The sequence below is a fragment of the Lontra canadensis genome, unplaced genomic scaffold (assembly GCF_010015895.1).
Source record: "Lontra canadensis isolate GAN:19392208 unplaced genomic scaffold, GSC_riverotter_1.0 scaffold19, whole genome shotgun sequence".
NCBI classification, from domain to species: domain Eukaryota; kingdom Metazoa; phylum Chordata; class Mammalia; order Carnivora; family Mustelidae; genus Lontra; species Lontra canadensis.
In genome coordinates, this window is record NW_022631013.1 from 2036357 (window position 1) to 2055561 (window position 19205).

General features: G+C 38.4%; 1 non-coding gene across 1 annotated transcript; it reads right to left on the reverse strand.

Annotated features, from left to right (window-relative positions):
• Positions 1 to 17481: 17481 nt before the first annotated feature.
• LOC116869591 lies at positions 17482 to 17584 on the reverse strand. Its single transcript, XR_004383063.1, has one exon. It is a non-coding gene; the product is annotated as a U6 spliceosomal RNA (small nuclear RNA).
• Positions 17585 to 19205: the final 1621 nt, after the last annotated feature.

The following is a 19205-nucleotide window of genomic DNA, read 5'->3' on the forward strand; positions in this document are numbered from 1 at the left end:
AAATCAAATTTTGCTGACAATCCTAGGAGGACTATTAGAGTCAATCTTCAAGTTTCCATGTTCTTTCAAATGACCTAGAGAATCATTTGATACCTATTTGTTCATTAAATTGGAAAAATGATAGGAAAATGAAAGCACCAAGCCAACAGGAAGCTTTTAGAAGTGAAGTATTATTATTGTAGCATTATTATCAATTTGAGTCATTGTAGTAGTAATAATTGAAACTCTTCATAATCAGAGAGAGGGATTTATGGGCAAAATTATAAAAAGTATTTTGTTAGGGCTGTTAGTCAAAACTTTTCACTGGAACAATGTCTATTGAATAAAATATATTATTAAAAATTGGTTTCTCATTCTTGGTAGAATATTTTTAAAAGATATGTTGTCACACGTGTTATTAAAGTAACTGGCTCCCGAGGAAAGAAGAGATTTTGTTTGATAGTCTTCTCTTAAATTTGAGTATTAATGTCCTGATTAAACCAAAAATCTTCATGGATGGGGCGCCTGGGTGGCTCAGTGGGTTAAGCCTCTGCCTTCGGCTCAGGTCATGATCTCAGGGTCCTGGGATCGAGCCCCACATCGGGCTCTCTGCTCAGCGGGGAGCCTGCTTCCTCCTCTCTCTGCCTGCCTCTCTGTCCGCTTGTGATCTCTCTCTGTCAAATAAATAAATAAAAACTTAAAAAAAAAATCTTCATGGATGATTCCCAAGAATAAAGACTTCCCTTGTCTCTTTAAAATGATTCTAAAGCAACTTTCTGAAGTTAAAGACTTCTCTCATTTCAAACTCTGAATGGATTGTGCAGCAGAGATTAAAACTTGGACTCCTTGACCTCTGGTCTTTTCCTTGTCTATTCCACTTTACTTGGTTCTATCACACTCCTAATTCCCCCTAGAGCTAAGAGACCAGGGGAAATGGTATGAATTAAAGAAGAAATCTGCACATATTTCACATGGAATTCATAGAATGGATCCAGAAATGAGTGCACAGTTTTTGTTTAAAATCCATCCAGTTCCAAAAAAGGAAAAGGCTAAATGGAGAGGGGAAGGGCATTTTTATGTGAAAGTTACTTGTTTGGATTTGCTGGGGATTTCTCTTCATTTGTCCAGATGCAGTTATTTACTTCTCAAACACGCTGTTCTGCTACAGAATTGGTTCGTGCCTTTGTAGAAGTGCTAAGGCTCTTGGCCGGAACAGATGATTGCCTCTCCACAAGGTCTCTTTACTGGGGCCTGTGGCTACCACAGTGATTTTTTTTTTCCCCCAATCTGTCTTCCTTATTCTGTGTTTTGGAATGCTGCTCTGGGTACTTGATTCACAGATACCTAGCTCCTTGCTTGGGTGCTTGCCTCTTTGCTATTATTGTTCATCTGTTTTAGCCTAAAACTCAGATGTGTCCTGAATTTGGGTGTGGGTATTGCATACTTTATTTTTCTTTCCACAAATCACTTATCTAGCTGTTAAGCACCCGAGTTCTACCTTAACTCATGATTTCCAGGATTATTCTGCTTTGGTATCTGTCACATGCTCTAGGTTCATGGTCGACTACCTGTTGGTTCTCTATTTCTTACCTTGTCCTTGAGATCTACTTGCCTCTCACTGTTTCAGAACAAATATTTACCAAGACCTACAGAAAGGGCCTCTGGATTCCTTAACAACACGGCTTTCCTCTTTCTTGAGAAGCCCTGAACAAATATTTCTTTACCATGTAGCTGGTCTACGTACCCAAGTGTCAATACAATGATATTGATAATAAACAAAAAACAGGAGTCCCGAAGGGTAAATGTTTGAGTTTGATGCCAGAGTCTCCTATTCTCTCAGCTAATTAATACAACGTTGGTTTAGACATGGTGGGTGTAGATTGCTCTGAGGCTGAGGTAAAGTTTATAAATCTCTGAAAAAAAAAAAACAAAACCTGTTTCATAATTGTGTGTAGTGGTAATATCACTGTACAAAACCAGGTGCCAACCCAAAAGCCTCGCTTTGAAGGAAAGCCTCATAGTTGAGTTATGAGACAGCTGGAGAGCAGCAAAATAGATATGGATCCATAAGCCCCGCAGGAAAAACAACTTTAATCAAGGCCTGACACATTGGGTGATTGTAACGAAGTCCCTTGGTATGTGTAAGCCCTGGATCAAATGGGACCAATTGACTATTGACAAGCATTACATTAGTACAAAACTGGATGAAAAACTGGCTATGGCCCTGCACAAACTCCAATAATGAGAAATGAGGTTCTTGTAAAAGAAAAGGACTTGGTTTGTTTTAGAAAAACCTATGTGCCGTGGCCCAGGGGCTACCTCTGGTGGACTGAAATGCCTTTGGTGCAGCCCTCAGACGCTGTCGTGGCATTTAGTGCTGTTTTTCCAAGCCTCTCCACGTGGCAGGCCTCTTTGACTCCTGAAATCGATGCCATGGTTCTGAATACCGGTAGCTAATGCTGGCAGCCTGACCCGGGAGCCAGGAACATCGTTCTGCCCTGAGAGCCCCTCAAATGGATTTTGCAGGGGAGTGGTGCATACCATGCATCTAGGGGCAGTGAGGCATGTTTCTAGCACTCTTCATAGATCATAAATTAATTTGAAATAAACCTCTCTCCTCCCACAAAATATAATGCCAGAGAAAAACTGTTATCATGGTTTTTCTGTAGCGTAGTGCCCGAGGGGGCAAAAGTCATTTTCTCCTGCATGTGTTGACTGGCCACGTGATGGGTGCCAAATGCGAGGCTGTCCATAAAAGCGTGGCATGTGTGTCCAATTCAAAATAATTTGTAGTTTGGAGTAGATTCTCCACACCTTCCACTCTGAACCTGAAAGAGTAGAAAGAGCTGTGCCTACTCTGATTTGAAGATGGGTATTGTATAAAGTCCCAGACTGACATGTCAGGAGCCCCAAATGTCCTGTCTTCTCTGTTCTGTATTGCAAATGTTAAGCGATGGATTATTCTTGATAGTTAATCTGGAAAAGGTAAGAAGGAGCAGGTAGGACATGCATTCTTATTTTACTACTATGCATGGGCATCTGGTAAACAATAAAATAATGCAATATTCTCTTTAGTAATGCTGCACGATGGGAAGCACGAAATCAGTTTTTCAGGGCTTAAAATTCAGAGTATTTCTTTAATGTGCGTGGAGCACCTGCTCTTTTATACTTAACCAAAATTTACTAAATTGTTTGTATTAAATTTGGTTGACATCATTAGTTTAGTTTTCTTATTTTCGTTTGCCTTATTATAGGGGGGCTAAAGAAAGCCTTATTTGATTAACTGTGTTATGTTTAACAGTGATTTTGGGTCAACGAGAATAGAAAATGTTGAGCTGATGGAGGAAAGAGGAAGAAAAGCAGATGTTCTATTAGTAGCGAGTATCCAGGAAACTCCATATAAACTGTCTTGTCAATAGTCTTCTATTCTTCCTGCCTAGATCCTCTCCTGATTTCTAGAACTACCTATCTAACTTTCCATAGACTACTCTCCTCCCATATTCCATGGGTGCCTCGAATTCAGTATACCAACTAAATTGCTCACTTTTCGTCTAAATGTGTTCATCCTTCTAGAGTCTCTATCTTTTTTTTTTTTTTTAAAGATTTTATTTATTTATTTGTCAGAGACAGAGGGAGAGAGAGCGAGCGAGCACAGGCAGACAGAGAGGCAGGCAGAGGCAGAGGGAGAAGCAGGCTCCCTGCCGAGCAAGGAGCCCGATGTGGGACTCGATCCCAGGACGCCGGGATCATGACCTGAGCCGAAGGCAGCCGCTTAACCAACTGAGCCACCCAGGCGTCCCTAGAATCTCTATCTTAGGGAATGATTCCACCATTCTACCAAAGACAGAGACCCAGGAGTCATCTTGGGTTTATTTTGTCCACCTTCACTCTTACCTAATAGCTATAAATTAGTTCATTCCATTTGATCATTGAAGTTCCCTACCCTTTTATAGCCAGTCCACTATTTTAGCAATTCTTGCTTGAATTACTGGGGAATGGGCTCCTTGACTCTATCCTCCACCCCACTTTAACTCAGTCTTAACCCTGCGGCCATAGCCTTCTAAATGCAGATGGGATTACATCACTTCCTTGATTAAACGCCTTTGACAAACTCTTAATGATATATCTGTGGTTGCTTCTCTAATCTTACTTCCTACCACTGTATTCTGGGGCTCTTTCATTGTAGGAAGAGCAGTTTTCAATCAGTACAAGTGCTATTTCATAATGCCATGTCTTTGCATATGCTATTTTCATTACAGGAAGCACCTTCTTAACTTTGGAACCTGGTTGGAGATTGCAAGTCCATTCATTGTAATACATGTTTCTTCATCTGGGAAGCCCTCTGTGATGTCTTAGTTCAAGTTATTTCTTTTCTCTAACCCTCCTCGTATTGCTGGTTTCTCTGCTTCCCTCATTTATTCTAAGCTCTTTAGGGTCAAGAACAGTGCTTTTTATATTTTTGTACTGTAGTCCAGACTCTGATATATGATGGATACTCACTGTATATTTGTTGAATCAGCAGATGGATACGATGATAAAAGCAGAACTTGTTTGGGATGAAGGATGAGTAGATATCAGTTTGGAGAGAAGATCTCTATTGTGTTGGGAGATTTGGCAGTATGTAGGTTTAGGAGCTAAATGAAGATTTGATCTTTATTCAGATTTGATTGGGATCTTCAGGGCATATTGATCTTGAGGAAGCAAACAACAATGGGAGACTAAGGGTGCACAAGTGGTAACACTCATATAAAAAACTGAAAAAAAAAAAGACTTAAATTTCTCTACCCTTCCTTTCTATCTTTCCCCTTCTCTCTCTCTGTAAAATAAGTATAATATAGATTTTTATATTTCAAGGTGACTATGTTGATGTATGTGTGTGGGTGTATGTATATAACTAAAAAAGCTCCTTAACCATGGTATAATTCCTTTTTTGCTGAATAGTTCTATGTTGATATTGGCTATGATCTGAAAAAAGCCTTTGGGGTTAGGAAGGGAAAAGGGAACTCAAGTAATGACAAAGCCAGAATATATATTTTGAGAGCCAATGTTAGGAGAGAGGAAGAAGCAGAAGCAGAGTATTGGGGTCTCAGAACTTGATTCTCTGCCTGTCAAGGAGGGAGTGGTGGATGCAAGGACTGGAAAATCAGGGCTGAGTGGTGCCTGGGGCTCCCACTTGCTCAGCTGCTCAGATACCATGGACAGAGCTAAGGCTGCGGTCCTCTGGATTAGTGACAAAGTGTGTCTGGGTACACGTGGAAACTCCCCCCTCCCCTTTTGTAAGTTATACCAAACCAGTTATGAACATAAGAATCACCAAAAGCTTTTTCTAGCCCAGTTATCCTCTGCTCATACTCCGCAGTTTTAGCAGTGCTGAGAATTGACAGTCAATATGTTAGATATCCATCCCATTGTAAACCCAGCTTCTCAGGGCTCTCTGTTAAATGGGAGAGAGAAGCCTAGGGAAGGAAATGCATCCAATGACATCTGCAGTAGGGGGTTCATGAAACTAGCTGAGGCTGCCAGGGCTTTAAAGGCATATATGGCGGAAGTAAAATGGTAGGTAGGTTTTCATTTGTGGGATACTCTTACTTCAGAGTGTAAATGTAAGTTTTTTATATTAAGATTGTTTTCAGCATCTGGCCAAAAAGCAATCCATGTGCTTCCAAGAAGGAAAAGCCACCAGTTCCTATGTTCTAAGCACGAATCCAGACACTTTAACTTATTCCTCCTAAGAGCATTCAGGTATGGGTTTATCATCCTGATTTTGCCATATAAGAAGCTGGACTTCACATCTAAGAAGTGGTTGAGCTGGGTCTGACTCTAGGTCTGGCTGACTCAGATCCCCGTTCACATTTTTTTCTCTACACTGCCTTCTTTGCCATCACATTTGGCTGGCAGCAGGAGAGTCAAATCTGACAGGGACCGTGAAAAGACTGGAGTTTTCAGCCTGCTAGGCAAGCGGCAGTGCCATAGAGGTAAGTCACTGTGAGCTCTGTCATTTATTTCTGTCTACTTTAAATCTCTTATCTGTAGGGTGAAAAGCATTTACAAAGCTTTCAGAAAAATGCTTTGTGATTACCAGCACTAGGCGAGCAATGGCTTGCCTGTTTTCCCCAGATAGCTGCAGAATATGTCTTTTAGGGAGAATTATCTGCTTCCTTCCACCTAGATTCATATACAAACACACTGACGGAAAAATATGTTTTGGAAATCCCAGAGTCCTAGGTGTTAGCAGATACTTTCTATTCTGGGCTGCATTGAATCAGATAGAAACAAACAAGCAAATAAAGAAACAAACAAACAAAAAAACCTTGAAAAACAAAAAAATATTCAGTTGTAAAGAAACAAATAAGAATTGTTACCTCTTGGTAACAAATTCCTGTTCTGTGGTAATTCCTGTTAAATCTAGAAATTCCTAGGTGTAATTCTATTGATATGAAATATCAGGTATTTCCCGCCAATGTGCTAGATATTTTTTGTGTTTTGTAGAAAATAATAAAGAAAGAGTTATTAGCTCTTTGACACTTAAAAAAACCTAACTAGCCCCACTTGTTAGGGTCTACTTGGGTGACACTTTTACCTTGAATTGGCATCTCCCTTGGCCTGATGACAGCTTTATCTTCATTGTCCTTTGTACTTTTTCCATGTAGACTTCAGCTATGGGAATAATTCTTCACAAATTGCACAGCTGACCTTCTCTAAGTAGGCCCCCCTCTGCATGGTTGGAAGATTTAGAATTGCACAAAAATGTGATGATTCATGAATTCCTAGATACCTTGGACTTCGTGCTCTGAGATGCCTTGCTGAAAGCAGAAATCTGGAGATCCTCGCTGCTTTCCCAGGTGGGCCTGGGGAACCTTCAGGCCTGGAGCTCTGATCCTGCTGCAGCCGTTCTGCTTACTGTGCTCCTGCTTGAGCTTCTGGAGTCAGAACTCCCAAGGGAGGAAATTCGGAGTCTTTGATAAAGAGCTAGTTTTTGTAATACTCCCCGTGAAAAGAAAGAACATAACCTTTAAAGGGTAGAGAATTTGTTATTCTAAGTCTCTTTTATGGTCCAAACTTCCTGATTCTATTTGAGATGTCTCTTCCTTGCAAGGTGCACTGTCCCGGCTGGAAAAGACTTGAATCAGCCAGGCATGGTAGGAAGACTGCTTTGCTCAACTTTGCTTTGCTGTTAAAACATTAAGTGTAATCTGATGTGTCAATAGAGTCACCTCAGGTACTCAGAATCATTTTAATTCCTCTTACTGTCAAAACATAGTGTCAATACTGACACGAATTGGCATTAAAAATATATGCGAAATCACCTGGAGAACAGCACTTTTTACTGATAGGAGGTCTTTTTAAAAGAAGCCTCTGTCAAAGATTCAATTTGAACTCTTTTTTGACTTTGAATTTTACAGAGCGCTTTTTTTTTTCTTTTTTTTTTTAAAAACCTGACCTGTTTTGCATCATTCAAGCCTATCAGTGGAGGAAAGAAGATTTTCCTTTTTATCTGACCCCATGGGAGTTGTTGTACATTCCCAGTGTGTGCCCAGAAACAGATGTGCAAGATGACACATAAGTGGATGACATCACTCATGGCTAGTGATTAAATACTTCCCTGGGACTCACAAAATGCACTCAAAAGAAAATGGAAAGGAGGAGTGATGATCAGAACTTCTGTATTCCACCTGGGTGCATGTTTTTGCCACTCTACATAGATTTTAGTTGGAGAGAAATATAAATGCAGAAAATGAAAGAATATAAATATTAAAATCTCAGATTTCAGTTTTGGAGAAGCATAAACTTGCACATACATTTTTAACATTATATTACATTTCATGTGCTTTATAATTTATAACATGGGACATATATAAATGTATGCATGTATATATCTGAAATATATTCAATATGCACATATCTTCACTATATTATATACATGTAGTGTTCTATATCCCCAAGCAAATAGAAAATAAAAAACAGGAAAGAAATATTTTATTTTTTGATAAGTGACAAATTCTTTGCTAAGTTGGATGTAGAGGTTATCTAGCTATCTTTTATAAATATTATATTTGAAGGTTTATAAAATAATTCATTTATTAACATTTGATGTATACAGATCAACTGTATATATATATTGACATTTGGTACATACACAATTGTTTGTTTTGTTTTCTTGTCTTGCTTTGCAGAGTCTTTGGTGGATAAATGACCTATTGACTGAGAAGTGAACATCCTTGCATTTCAATCTTTGAAAGCAATAGATTCTATTGACAGCAACACTAGATTTCTTTGTTCTTTGAAATCTAAGAGCTGGTCGTTCTTTTTCTATTTTGCTAATGTTAGCAGGTTGTGTGTGTGTGTGTGTGTGTGTGTGTGTGTGTGTATTTGGCAGCAAATCACTCAGCTGACCTTTTTCATAATCAACTACAATAAGCAGAGAGTGTTTGTATGTGTGTGTCCCTGCACTTTTGGTGTGATAGACAGTTTGCTTAAATATATGGGAAAAGTTAATCCCTCTGCCCCTGACCTTTGGCACAGGAACCTTGTGCTCCAGTAGAAAGTGTGGTAAATGCCAAGTCCTTTGGGCAGAAGATGTTTGCATTAATGTTTTCTATGCTGGAGGCTGAGCCATAGATTTTCTGTCAGCCATCCTTTGCAGTGCTGATATGGAGTAGGTTGACTTGTATACAGAATATAGTGCCTGATGCCATCTGTTTCGACACCCTGAATATTTAAACTCCAGCCAGTGTATTAAAGGAGAATGCCTCCCACTCCCTATCATGCATGGGATTACCATGTAGTATGGGAGGTGGAAAAAAAATCATGCTGTTTAATATGATTGTCCAAGGGTCAGTTGTCATGTTAATTATCAAGAGCTTGACTGATTAAAACATGACATGAAGAGGTAGGAGGACAGGTATAGTGCATAACCTTGTAAATATAGTTAACTCTTGAATTTCTCCAAAATCCAGGGCTGTGACACTACAGCTATGATACAACACAGACAGACAACTCTGCATATGCTGGTCTCTCTCTCTGGAAGATTTGGATTACAGAGAATGCATGCTGCAAACAGGGCAAGACAGCTTTGGGGGAAAGACCCTGCCCTAGGAGATGGAAAGTTGTCCAGTCTGGCATCTAGATTTAGCAGTTTAAAAGTAATCCTTGACTCCTCTGTTTCCACTTTGTCTCCTCCAAAGAGACACAAGTCCATTGATTCCAACAGTTATGTAGCATCTGAATTTACCCCTTCATCTCCATTGTCTTGGGTTCATTTCCATTGTCTTGGGTTCCTTTCATCTTTTGCCTAGATGATTTGCTAGTTTACTAGATGCTGCCCATTGCCCACTTTTAGCTTTTCCAATCCATTCTTTGGTGTGATTAAAAAGCTGGAAATCTACCATGTCCCTCTGAATTTAGTGATGTTCTCATATGCACTGTACTTCCCATGCCTTTCTGTCATTCTATATATTGCTGCCTCTACATTTTCTACATTTGTGTCTTCAAGTGATCCTTTAAACCCTAGGGTACATATCACCTCTTCCCTATGTAAGCCTTTATTCATCTGCTTTAAGAGTCCTTTGGGCTTCCATGGTGTCATGTGCTTATTTGGAGTATAGACTTTCCTGATTTATTAGAGTTGTCTCTTGACAATTATCTTTATAACTCCTGCTTTCTAGAAAATAAGCTCCTGAGGGCAGGGATCATTATATATATATTTTTTGTATTCCAGAACCTAGCACAGAGTAAGTGCTAAGTAAGAATTTCTTGAATTAAATACCAAAAGAACATGACTTTTAGAGAGTAGAATGATACATGATAGGTAGTAGTCCTAGCAGATGGTCAGTAAAAGAGAGTGTTCATTTAGAAGATGGTTGGTGACATACATTTGTTCTCATAGATCCCTTCCCTGAACCTCTGTAACTGCTCACCTACACCAGTCTTCGCATGATCGCTCTCAATCAGCTTGGGAAAAATCATCAAAATCCTTGCATGCTACCTCTTGATTTAATTATACTCCTTGCTGTTGGGAAAGGGAGACCTTTCTTCCTTCTTCCTCCAGTTTCAAAAAGGAGGGATTTCTTGCAATTATTCCTGGGCCTTGCCTCATTCCTTTTATTTCTCACTGGGGTAAGAAAGAGTAGCTGATAATAGCCCATTATCAGGTATATGATTTGCAAATACTTTCTCCCTTTCAGTAGGTTGCTGTTTTATTTCAATGATAGTTTCCTTTGCTATGCAGAATCTTTTTAATTCGATGTAGTCCCACTTGATTTTTTGCTTTTGTTCACAGCCTTTGCTTTTGGTGTCAAATCAAAAAACTCATTGCCAAGACCAGTGCCAAGGAGCTTACTGTCTATACTTCCTTCTAGGAATTTTTACGGTTTCAGGGCTTACATTCAAGTCTTTAATACAATTTGAGTTAATTTTTGTCTGTGGTGTAAGAGAGGGGTCCAGTTTCATCCTTTTGCATGTGCCTATCCTGTTTTCCCAACATCATTTATTGAAGACACTTCCTTTCCCTCATTGTATATTCTTGGCACCTTTGTAAATTAATTGAATTGAAATTACCTGAACATATATGTGTGGGTTTTTGGTTTTTTTTTCCTGGGCTCTCTGTTCCATCAATCTATGTGCCTGTATTTTGATCTATGTGCCTGTATTTATGCTAATATGATGCTGTTTTAATTACTCTGGCTTTGTAATGTAGTTTGAAATCAGGGAGCATGATGCCTCCAGCTTTATTTTATTTTTTTTTTCTCAAGATTGCTTTGTCTATTTGAGATTTTTTGTGGTTCCATGCAAACTTAGGACTATTCTATTTCCATGAAAATTACCACTAGAATTTTTATAGTCTTTACATTGAATTATAGATTGCTTTGGGTAGTAAGGACCTTTTAACTACATTATTTCTTCCAACCTATGAGCATGGCCTATCTTTCCATTTATTTGTGTCTTTTCAATTTCTCTTATCAATGTCTTATAGTTTCAGTATATCAATTGAACTGAGAGTCAAGATATTATGTAGACTTGTGGTTATAATATCTCCCCTGAGCACCTCTCATTCTTACTTGGGAAATTGTGATAAAAGCTTTAGGGACTTACTTCTGGAGATTTTAGAGCATCCTTGAGGAATTCCATAATATCAGCCCCATTCTGAATTCTTAGATAATTATAATGCACACGCATGCCAGTAAATGCTGGAAGTCATGCCTAAATTGACCAAAGCAAACATAACTCCCTTCCTCAATTCCCCTGCCATATTATTGAGGAAATATCTTCTATAAGCAATGGGACTTTGAGGACAAATAAGAACTTCAGAGAAACTGTTAGAAGCTAACAAAAGTACACAGTAGGTGACCAGAGAAGGCCTTATGGAGAGGATTCCACTTGAGCTGTGATCTAAAATATGGATAGATTTGAATATGTGATATGAAGAGATGAGGGCAATGATTCCTAATAAACTAGCTCCCCCTTCCCATTTCCACAAAACTCTGATTTGTAGAATTTTCCAGTTTCTGTGCTGTAAATACTTCTATCATAGCCAGTTTTAAACTATCAGTAATTAAACAACTAGCTTAACAAATTCTTAAATATTTAAAAACTGGCTCTACTGAGTCTGTTTGAACTAGGTTTTCCATATCACTGGATGAAGAATTTACCATATGATACTATAAACAAGGGTACATATTTGTGTCCTTCCGTTAAAGGACAGAAAACACTCCTGTCTGGCTGTATCGGGAGGTTCTTGTTGGGAGGAGATGATAAGATCTAAGAGGTAAGCTGAGATAGAGTTTGGAGTCTTTGTTATGTATTTGAGCTTTATTCTTTAGTCTGTGGTGAGCTCTTGACTACTTTCTAATAGAGAAATGACAGGATAAACAATATTTTAGGAGGATTGCCCTGTTCTTATTGTTATATGCAGGGTGTTGTTAGGGGAATAGAAGGAAGCAGAGAAAGTAGCTAGGAGCTACTGGAAATTCTGTAGGTGTGAAGTGGTTAGATAAGACTAGATTTAAGGAAGAAGTGACTAGTGTGGGAAGTAAAGGTTAGAAGAAGAGAAGACAGTGGTGCAGTCCATCTCTGCTCCACATGGTGACAGCTGGGTTGACTTGATAGTGCAGACTCTTACACTGTTGGTGGGAACGCAAGCTGTTGCAGCCACTCTGGAAAACAGTTTGGAGGTTCCTCAGGATGTTAAAAATTGAGCTACCCTATGACCTAGCAATTGCACTACTAGTTATTTACCCCAAGGATACCAAGGTAGTCATCCAAAGTGGCACCTGCCTCCCAAAGATCTACTCTTTTAGCAACTTCTATATATGTGATATCGTATTATTAACTGTAGTCACCAAGCCATGCATTACATCTCCATGACTTATTTACTTCATAGCTGGAAGTTTGTGCCTTTTGACTCCGTTCACCCATGTATTTTTATTAAATGGGTTTAAATATCTTCAACTGAACTAGTTGCCTCTGTAGCTTTTAGTAGGTGAATGGTATGATTATGTGGTACTATTGCACTATACCAAAGATTATTCCACTCTCTGAGAAGGTGGAACAAGATCTAACCTATGTGATGAGCTTGTTTTTGGATTAGTTAACTGTGGAAAAGTAACATAATAGTAAATTGCAAACTTTTATTGAAAGCTTATCTTGTACTATACTCTGTGAATCATTTTTATTTAATATCTCATTTAATTCTTACATATAAACTTAAAGGATGAGTATTATTAGCCCCATTTGCAAAGGATAAAACTGAGTTTTAGAGAAGTGAGATAATTTGCCTGGGGTCAGACTGTTAAGTGTTGAAAACTGGATTTTATCCCAGGTCTGTATTCTTTTTTTTTTTTTTTTAAGATCTTATTTATTTATTTGAGAGAGAGAGAGACCATGAGAGGGGAGAAGGTCAGAGGTAGAAGCAGACTCCCCATGCAGCCAGGATCCCGATGTGGGACTCATTCCCAGGACTCCGGGATCATGACCTGAGCCGAAGTCAGTCACCCAACCAACAGAGCCACCCAGGCACCCCCCAGGTCTGTATTCTTATTTGTTATAGTCTACCTCCTCTCCATGAATTAAGGAGACAGTTAGAATAAAAATACAACCTTTAGTTTGACTGCAATGAAGTAGGTATCTAGGAGTGGGATTGTTGATGTTGTACATCAATAATAGTCACAATATGGAGGTGGACTGGGATTCAGGAAGTGATGGAGCGAGTCAAGTTCCTGCAAATTTTGTAATCCTTTGAATTAAAATATCAGTCTCAAGTTAGAATATGGAATTAAGTAGGCCAAAGAATCTTGAAGCATGTGTATAGAGGAGTATAACGATCACACATCTGTTTCAGCACTGACAATATTAGATGTTAAAAACTTGTTCACGGGACGCCTGGGTGGCTCAGTTGGTTGGATGACTGCCTTCAGCTCAGGTCATGATCCCGGAGTCCCGGGATCGAGTCCCGCATCGGGCTCCCAGCTCCATGGGGAGTCTGCTTCTCCCTCTGACCTTCTCCTCGCTCATGCTCTCTCCCACTGTCTCTCTCTCAAATAAATAAATAAAAAAATCTTAAAAAAAAAAAAAAAAAAAAACAACTTGTTCACATATCTGCTTTCCCCTCTAGGTTCTAAGCTTTTGGCAAAGTGCATACAGGACATAGTAGTCAATTTATGTCTGTAAACTTAAGTAGAAAGGAAATGCGCTTTCTTCTTTTTTGACTCTGTATTTATTTCCATTTTCTTTCCCCTAATTTTCTTTTGTAAAGTTTCTTTAAAGTAGTGTGCTTTAGTGATTTTAAGCGGAACCAAAGTATAGGATCTCTCTCTTTTCTATTAATCATTCTTAGTCTAGTGCTTGAAAGAGGGAGAAGCTCATCCTTGCATGACCATTTCCTGTTTGTAATAATCCTGGTGAATGAAGCTTAAGAGAGAATGGAAGCAGGAGAATGGAAGCAATACTCTCTTCAGGTCCCTAGAGAGACTCATGTGCCTGCCCAAAATACTATATAGGTGTACCTCTGCAATAAAAATTTGGAGGAGAGTTCAGTCATTTATCTGGACAATTGGAAAACTGCTAGAAACTGTATGACTTTATGTTCTTTAAAGTAACCAATTTATTGTATTGTTGTGACATTTTATCTGTTTTACATTTGACATTTATGTGATGAACACCTCTGGTGATGGTTGAAATTAAACACAGACTAAAAGGATTCAGGCAGAACAAGGATGTTCTCTAATTTTCCTGGAGATTAATCTCTCCCCCTCATATTTATAAAAGTAAACTTTTTCTTGGTTTGATTTTGCCTCCCAAACTCTTTTCTGAGTTATGATTAGAGATAAAAATTTAGATATCAATGAAAAAATACACTCTGATTTATCACTTCTGACAGAGGAGGTCTTTTCCCCGGGCTGCATCTGAGTTTCTTTCTTCAGAAGAAACAGCGGGTGAGGGTGACTATTTCTCAGCTGGTGGCAGCTTCTAAGAGAAGAATTATGTTCAGGAATATATTTAAGATTAAAACACAACAGAAAAGAGGCATCATATCAAATTAAGATATTATTCAAATCAACTCACTATCCAATTTTTGAATGCTAAATCCTGATATTTCAAGGTTAGAGTTTTAACAACTCATGCTTCTGATAGGCCGATGACATAGATCTCCCAAACGAGGTCACTTAAAATGGCAGCCTCCTTTGGGAAAACACAGGGACTAGCATTTAATAAGCATGTATAAGCCACATGCCTGATTGGCTATGTCTTTGTGCTCCCCTTTCGATCCTTACAAGTCTCTGATGCAAGTATTATTATAGTTGACGTTTGAACAATGTGGGGGTTGGGAGTTCAACCCCTGTACAGCTAAAAATCCATGTATAACTTTTGATTCCCCCTGAAACTTAATAACTAGTAACTTACAGTGACTGGAAACCTCACTGACAACATAAACAGTCAATTAACACATAACAGTCAAATAACACATATTATATGTATTACGTAGTATAATCTTAAAGTAAGCTAGAGAAAAGAAAATGTTATTAAGAAAAACATAAGGAAAAGAAAATACATTGTCCGTGCTCTATAGAATTTATCGAAAAATACCCTTGTGTAAGTGGTCCAGTGCCATTCAAGCTTGTATTGTTCAAGTGTCAATAGTACCTGTTTTGTAAGAGGAAGAAACAGGCTGAGAAAGATTCAGCGACTTTCCCAGGAACATGTAAAACATAAATAGAAGAGCTACAAATAGAATGCAGGTTATCCTAAATCAGTGCTTCTCAAAACTTTTTGCCCCCCTCTTTTTTTAAAAAATAAACTTGAGAGACTCCAATGCCCGTATGCCTGCCTCTCTTTTTCTTTAGTTATGGGCTGCCGCTCTTTATTTCTACCAGCCTAGACTATTGTTTTTGGCTTCCTTCCTTCCGTCCTTCCTTCCTTCCTTCCTTCCTTCCTATCAGGACGTCAATAGGTTTTATTTATAATCTTCAATATTGAAAAAGATAGTTTATCCTTATTTCATTAAATCTATGAAGTCATTGATCAAAAGATGCCCTATTAGACTAGGTCTCCTAAGGGAAAAAAATGGTTTTGACTAAACTGACAGAATGTCTTAAAGGTAGTCCTGTGTGAGGCATGCATCAGTCACATCAGCCACTTACTGCCTTTCGTTCATGACAAGGGATTTAGCAATTTCTTTTATTTTCAGTTCCTCTGCTTGGCATGTGATAGCTAATCCCTTTTGTATGCATCTTAATAACAAAACCTAATACAGCTTCACTTGCTTCTGGTATTTTCTCTTCTTAGGTTCTGTAAAACACATGGTTATTGTTTCTTGGGAAAATAAGGGGCTCTAGTCCTTCCTGATATGATGAATATTTGCTTCCCTAAATCAAATTGATTCCCCACTGCTTTATTTCTGTATATTTCTGCATATGTAGTGATTTCTCCTTCGATGCAAATCATAGTGTAATCCTACAGAAGATATTTTAAATGGCAATTAATCTCAACACCAAAAATACATAAAACTCCGTGGAAATGGTGGCAATGTGAATATGTAGAATCAAGGCACGACAACTGCATCACAACGATCACCTGCCCGGCAGTGACTGCAACAGGCTCCTGAACGTTAGACTCGTTCCAATTTTAGAGGTATTAAAATGTGAAAAACTTTACTTCTTAGAAGTAGTGAGAAAAGAAATATTGACGATGCTTTTGGATAGCTTCTGATTTCTGCTTCTTAGATTCTGACCAGATCCTAGCTCTTTTGTTCTTGAGGCATCCTTTTCCCATACCTCTCATCCTGCAGAGAGAGACTGCTGTGCGCTGTGCCTCCATCCACTATGATATGTTTCTTCCTCTACTCTAGGCTGCATTTTAGAATTTACCCCAAGGCCTGTTATAAATGTTCAGAAAATTAAATTTTTCTTTTTCCTCTTAGGGAGAGAAAACCTGACTACATTTCCAACTTTTGGCAGCAAACGTTCCCCATTTCCGTTGTACCATGGTGATATGTAGCCCTTTGCTGATAGATGTAGTGAGCATAAAGGGATTTAACTCAGCACTAAACTTTTTAAAGAACTCTATAATTTGTATATAAGAATTACTTCACATTATTAGACATATTTTGGAAACATTTTCATATGTAACTAATGAGCAGTTTTTGTGTGTGCCCTGAGAAAGGTATCTATGCAGTCATTGATTTTTGACTTTTTATTACAGCTTCATTTTTCTCTTTTTTCCTCCATTCTTTTTTTAGTTGCCTGAAGTGTGATCATAATACCTGCTTACTGTACCAACCCAAAAAGTTGAAAGTGAAATTGATAGTCCCTCCCTTTATCTTTCTAATCTTATTCTGTAATGTAACCACTGTAAACTGCTGTTTCCTTTGTTAATACAAACAAAAAAATGTACAAATAGACACTGAAGATAAAGAAACGTGGAGCCCTAACAGGGATCTGCTATTTTTGCTTAATCATATGTTGTGAGCCCATTTGCTAAGTTAGTGCATAATGATCTATGTTGTTCTTTTTTTTACTAAATCTTTTTTTTTTTTTGAAATGTATTTATTTGACAGAGAGAGAGTGAACAGGAGGAGGAGCAGAAGAATGAGAGAGAGAGAAACAGACTACCTGCTGAGCATGGAGCCTGACATGGGGCTTGATCCCACGACCCTGAGATCATGACCTGAGCTGAAATCAAGAGTTGGTCACTTAACCGACTAAGCCACTCAGGTGCCCCTATATTGTTTTTTTTAATTGCTGATTAGTGTTTCACAGTATTAGTATATCATGATTAGTTGTTTATGGAAGATGTTATTAGCAACCTTTTATTTATTTATTTAGCTTTTTTCTTTTTTTAAAGATTTTATTTGTTTGAGAGAGAGAGAGAGAGAGAGACAGAGCATGGGGTGGGGGCAGAAGGGAAAGACAGGAGGAGCTTGATCCTAGGACCCTGAGATCATGACCTGAGCAGAAGGCAGATGCTTAACTGACTGAGCCAACCAGGCGCCCCTATTTATTTACTTATTTAAATATGGAACACTTCTCGAATTTGCATGTCATCCTTGCGCAGGGCCCATGCTAATCTTCTCTGTATTGTTCCAATTTTAGTGTATGTGCTGCTGAAGCAAGCAGTATTAGCAACCTTTTAGATGTATTTTTGGGTAAGACTTTGAAAGTATTTTGGGTAAGACTTTGAGAGTATTAGACACTGCTGATTTTTCTTTTACTTATTTTTTTTCCCCTGTTGGTTAGAATCCCAGAAATTAAAATACTTTTTCAAGCAGTATGCATATTAGAAAAAGTAATATTACTCTTTTAATTTCTGAAATATTATCAAAGTGCACACTTCCACCAATAATAAATGAAAGCACCAGTTTCTCTAGGTGTTTATTAACTTTGATTGTTATCAAACTCTTAACACGGTCATCCAATAGGCAAGGAGTATCTTCTTTTAATTTGCATTTCCCTGTTTGCCAGTTGAGGTCCTATATTTTCATTGTTTACTGATATTTGCATTTCTTCTTTTGTGGTTTGCCTACTCTAATCTTTGACCCATTTTAAATTGCCTTTTTCTTATTGACTCGAAAGAACTCTTTATATGTTTAATAATATTAAGCACTGAGTGCTTACTATCTAAATTGACTCTGACAAAGTATTTTGTACATATTAACAGATCCCTTTAACTCACACAACAACCTTATGGGCTAGACACAATTTTATGGGTAGGGAAACAGAGGCAGAGAAAGGCTTAAAATGGTGTTTAAGGTCACACAGCTAGTAAGTGGCAGAGATGACATTCAATTGAAGAGCACCGGTATGTAAAGTCATGTCTAACCCCTATATTCTGGGCCGGTCAGCTGGAAGGATAGATCGGTGTGTACTGAGCAGAGATTTATGCTGCCAGCACATTCATAGGAGCTTGTGGCAAGGATTTTGAAGAGCATATTGGAAGACAAATATTTGCGTCGAAAGTTTGCTAAGAATACTTTTCTTTTTTTTTTTTTTTTTTTAAGATTTTATTTATTTATTTGACAGACAGAGATCCCAAGTAGGCAGAGAGGCAGGCAGAGAGAGAGAAGAGGAAGCAGGCTCCCTGCTGAGCAGAGAGCCCGATGCGGGACTCGATCCCAGGACCCTGAGATCATGACCTGAGCTGAAGGCAGAGGCTTTAACCCACTGAGCCACCCAGGCGCCCCAGAATACTTTTCTTTAATAAAAAATAAAAGTATACAATTTTAAAATAGATTCTTGATGGTGTATATTGTTGTTGAAAGTGAACTTTGGGGGCCACCTTGGTGGTTCAGTCTGTTGAGTGTCTGACTATTGACTTTGGCTCAGGTCATGATCTCAGGGTCCTTCGGTGGTACCCCATGATGGGCTTGCCCTCAGGTGGGAGTATGCTGGCCATTCTCTCCCTCTCCTGTTGTCCCTCCCCTCACTTGTATGCTGTCTCTCTAAATAAATAAATAAATAAATAAATAAAATCTTAAAAAAAGGAAAGTGAACTTTGGGGGATACTGAGAAAACTGATGAAGCATAAACTGAACAATGATAGCAAAGGAGCAGAGAAGTTTTCTCAGTCACGCTAGGTACTGAAGGCCATAAATTCTTTAATGAATTGAAATTAAAAAATAATATAAGAACTACCTTGTTATTTGTAGTTTGTTTAAGTAAATTGTTTGTATGTAGTTTTCATTACATTAGCTATTCTTAATTAATCCCTTTGTGGCCTTTATAAAGTTCAGTAAA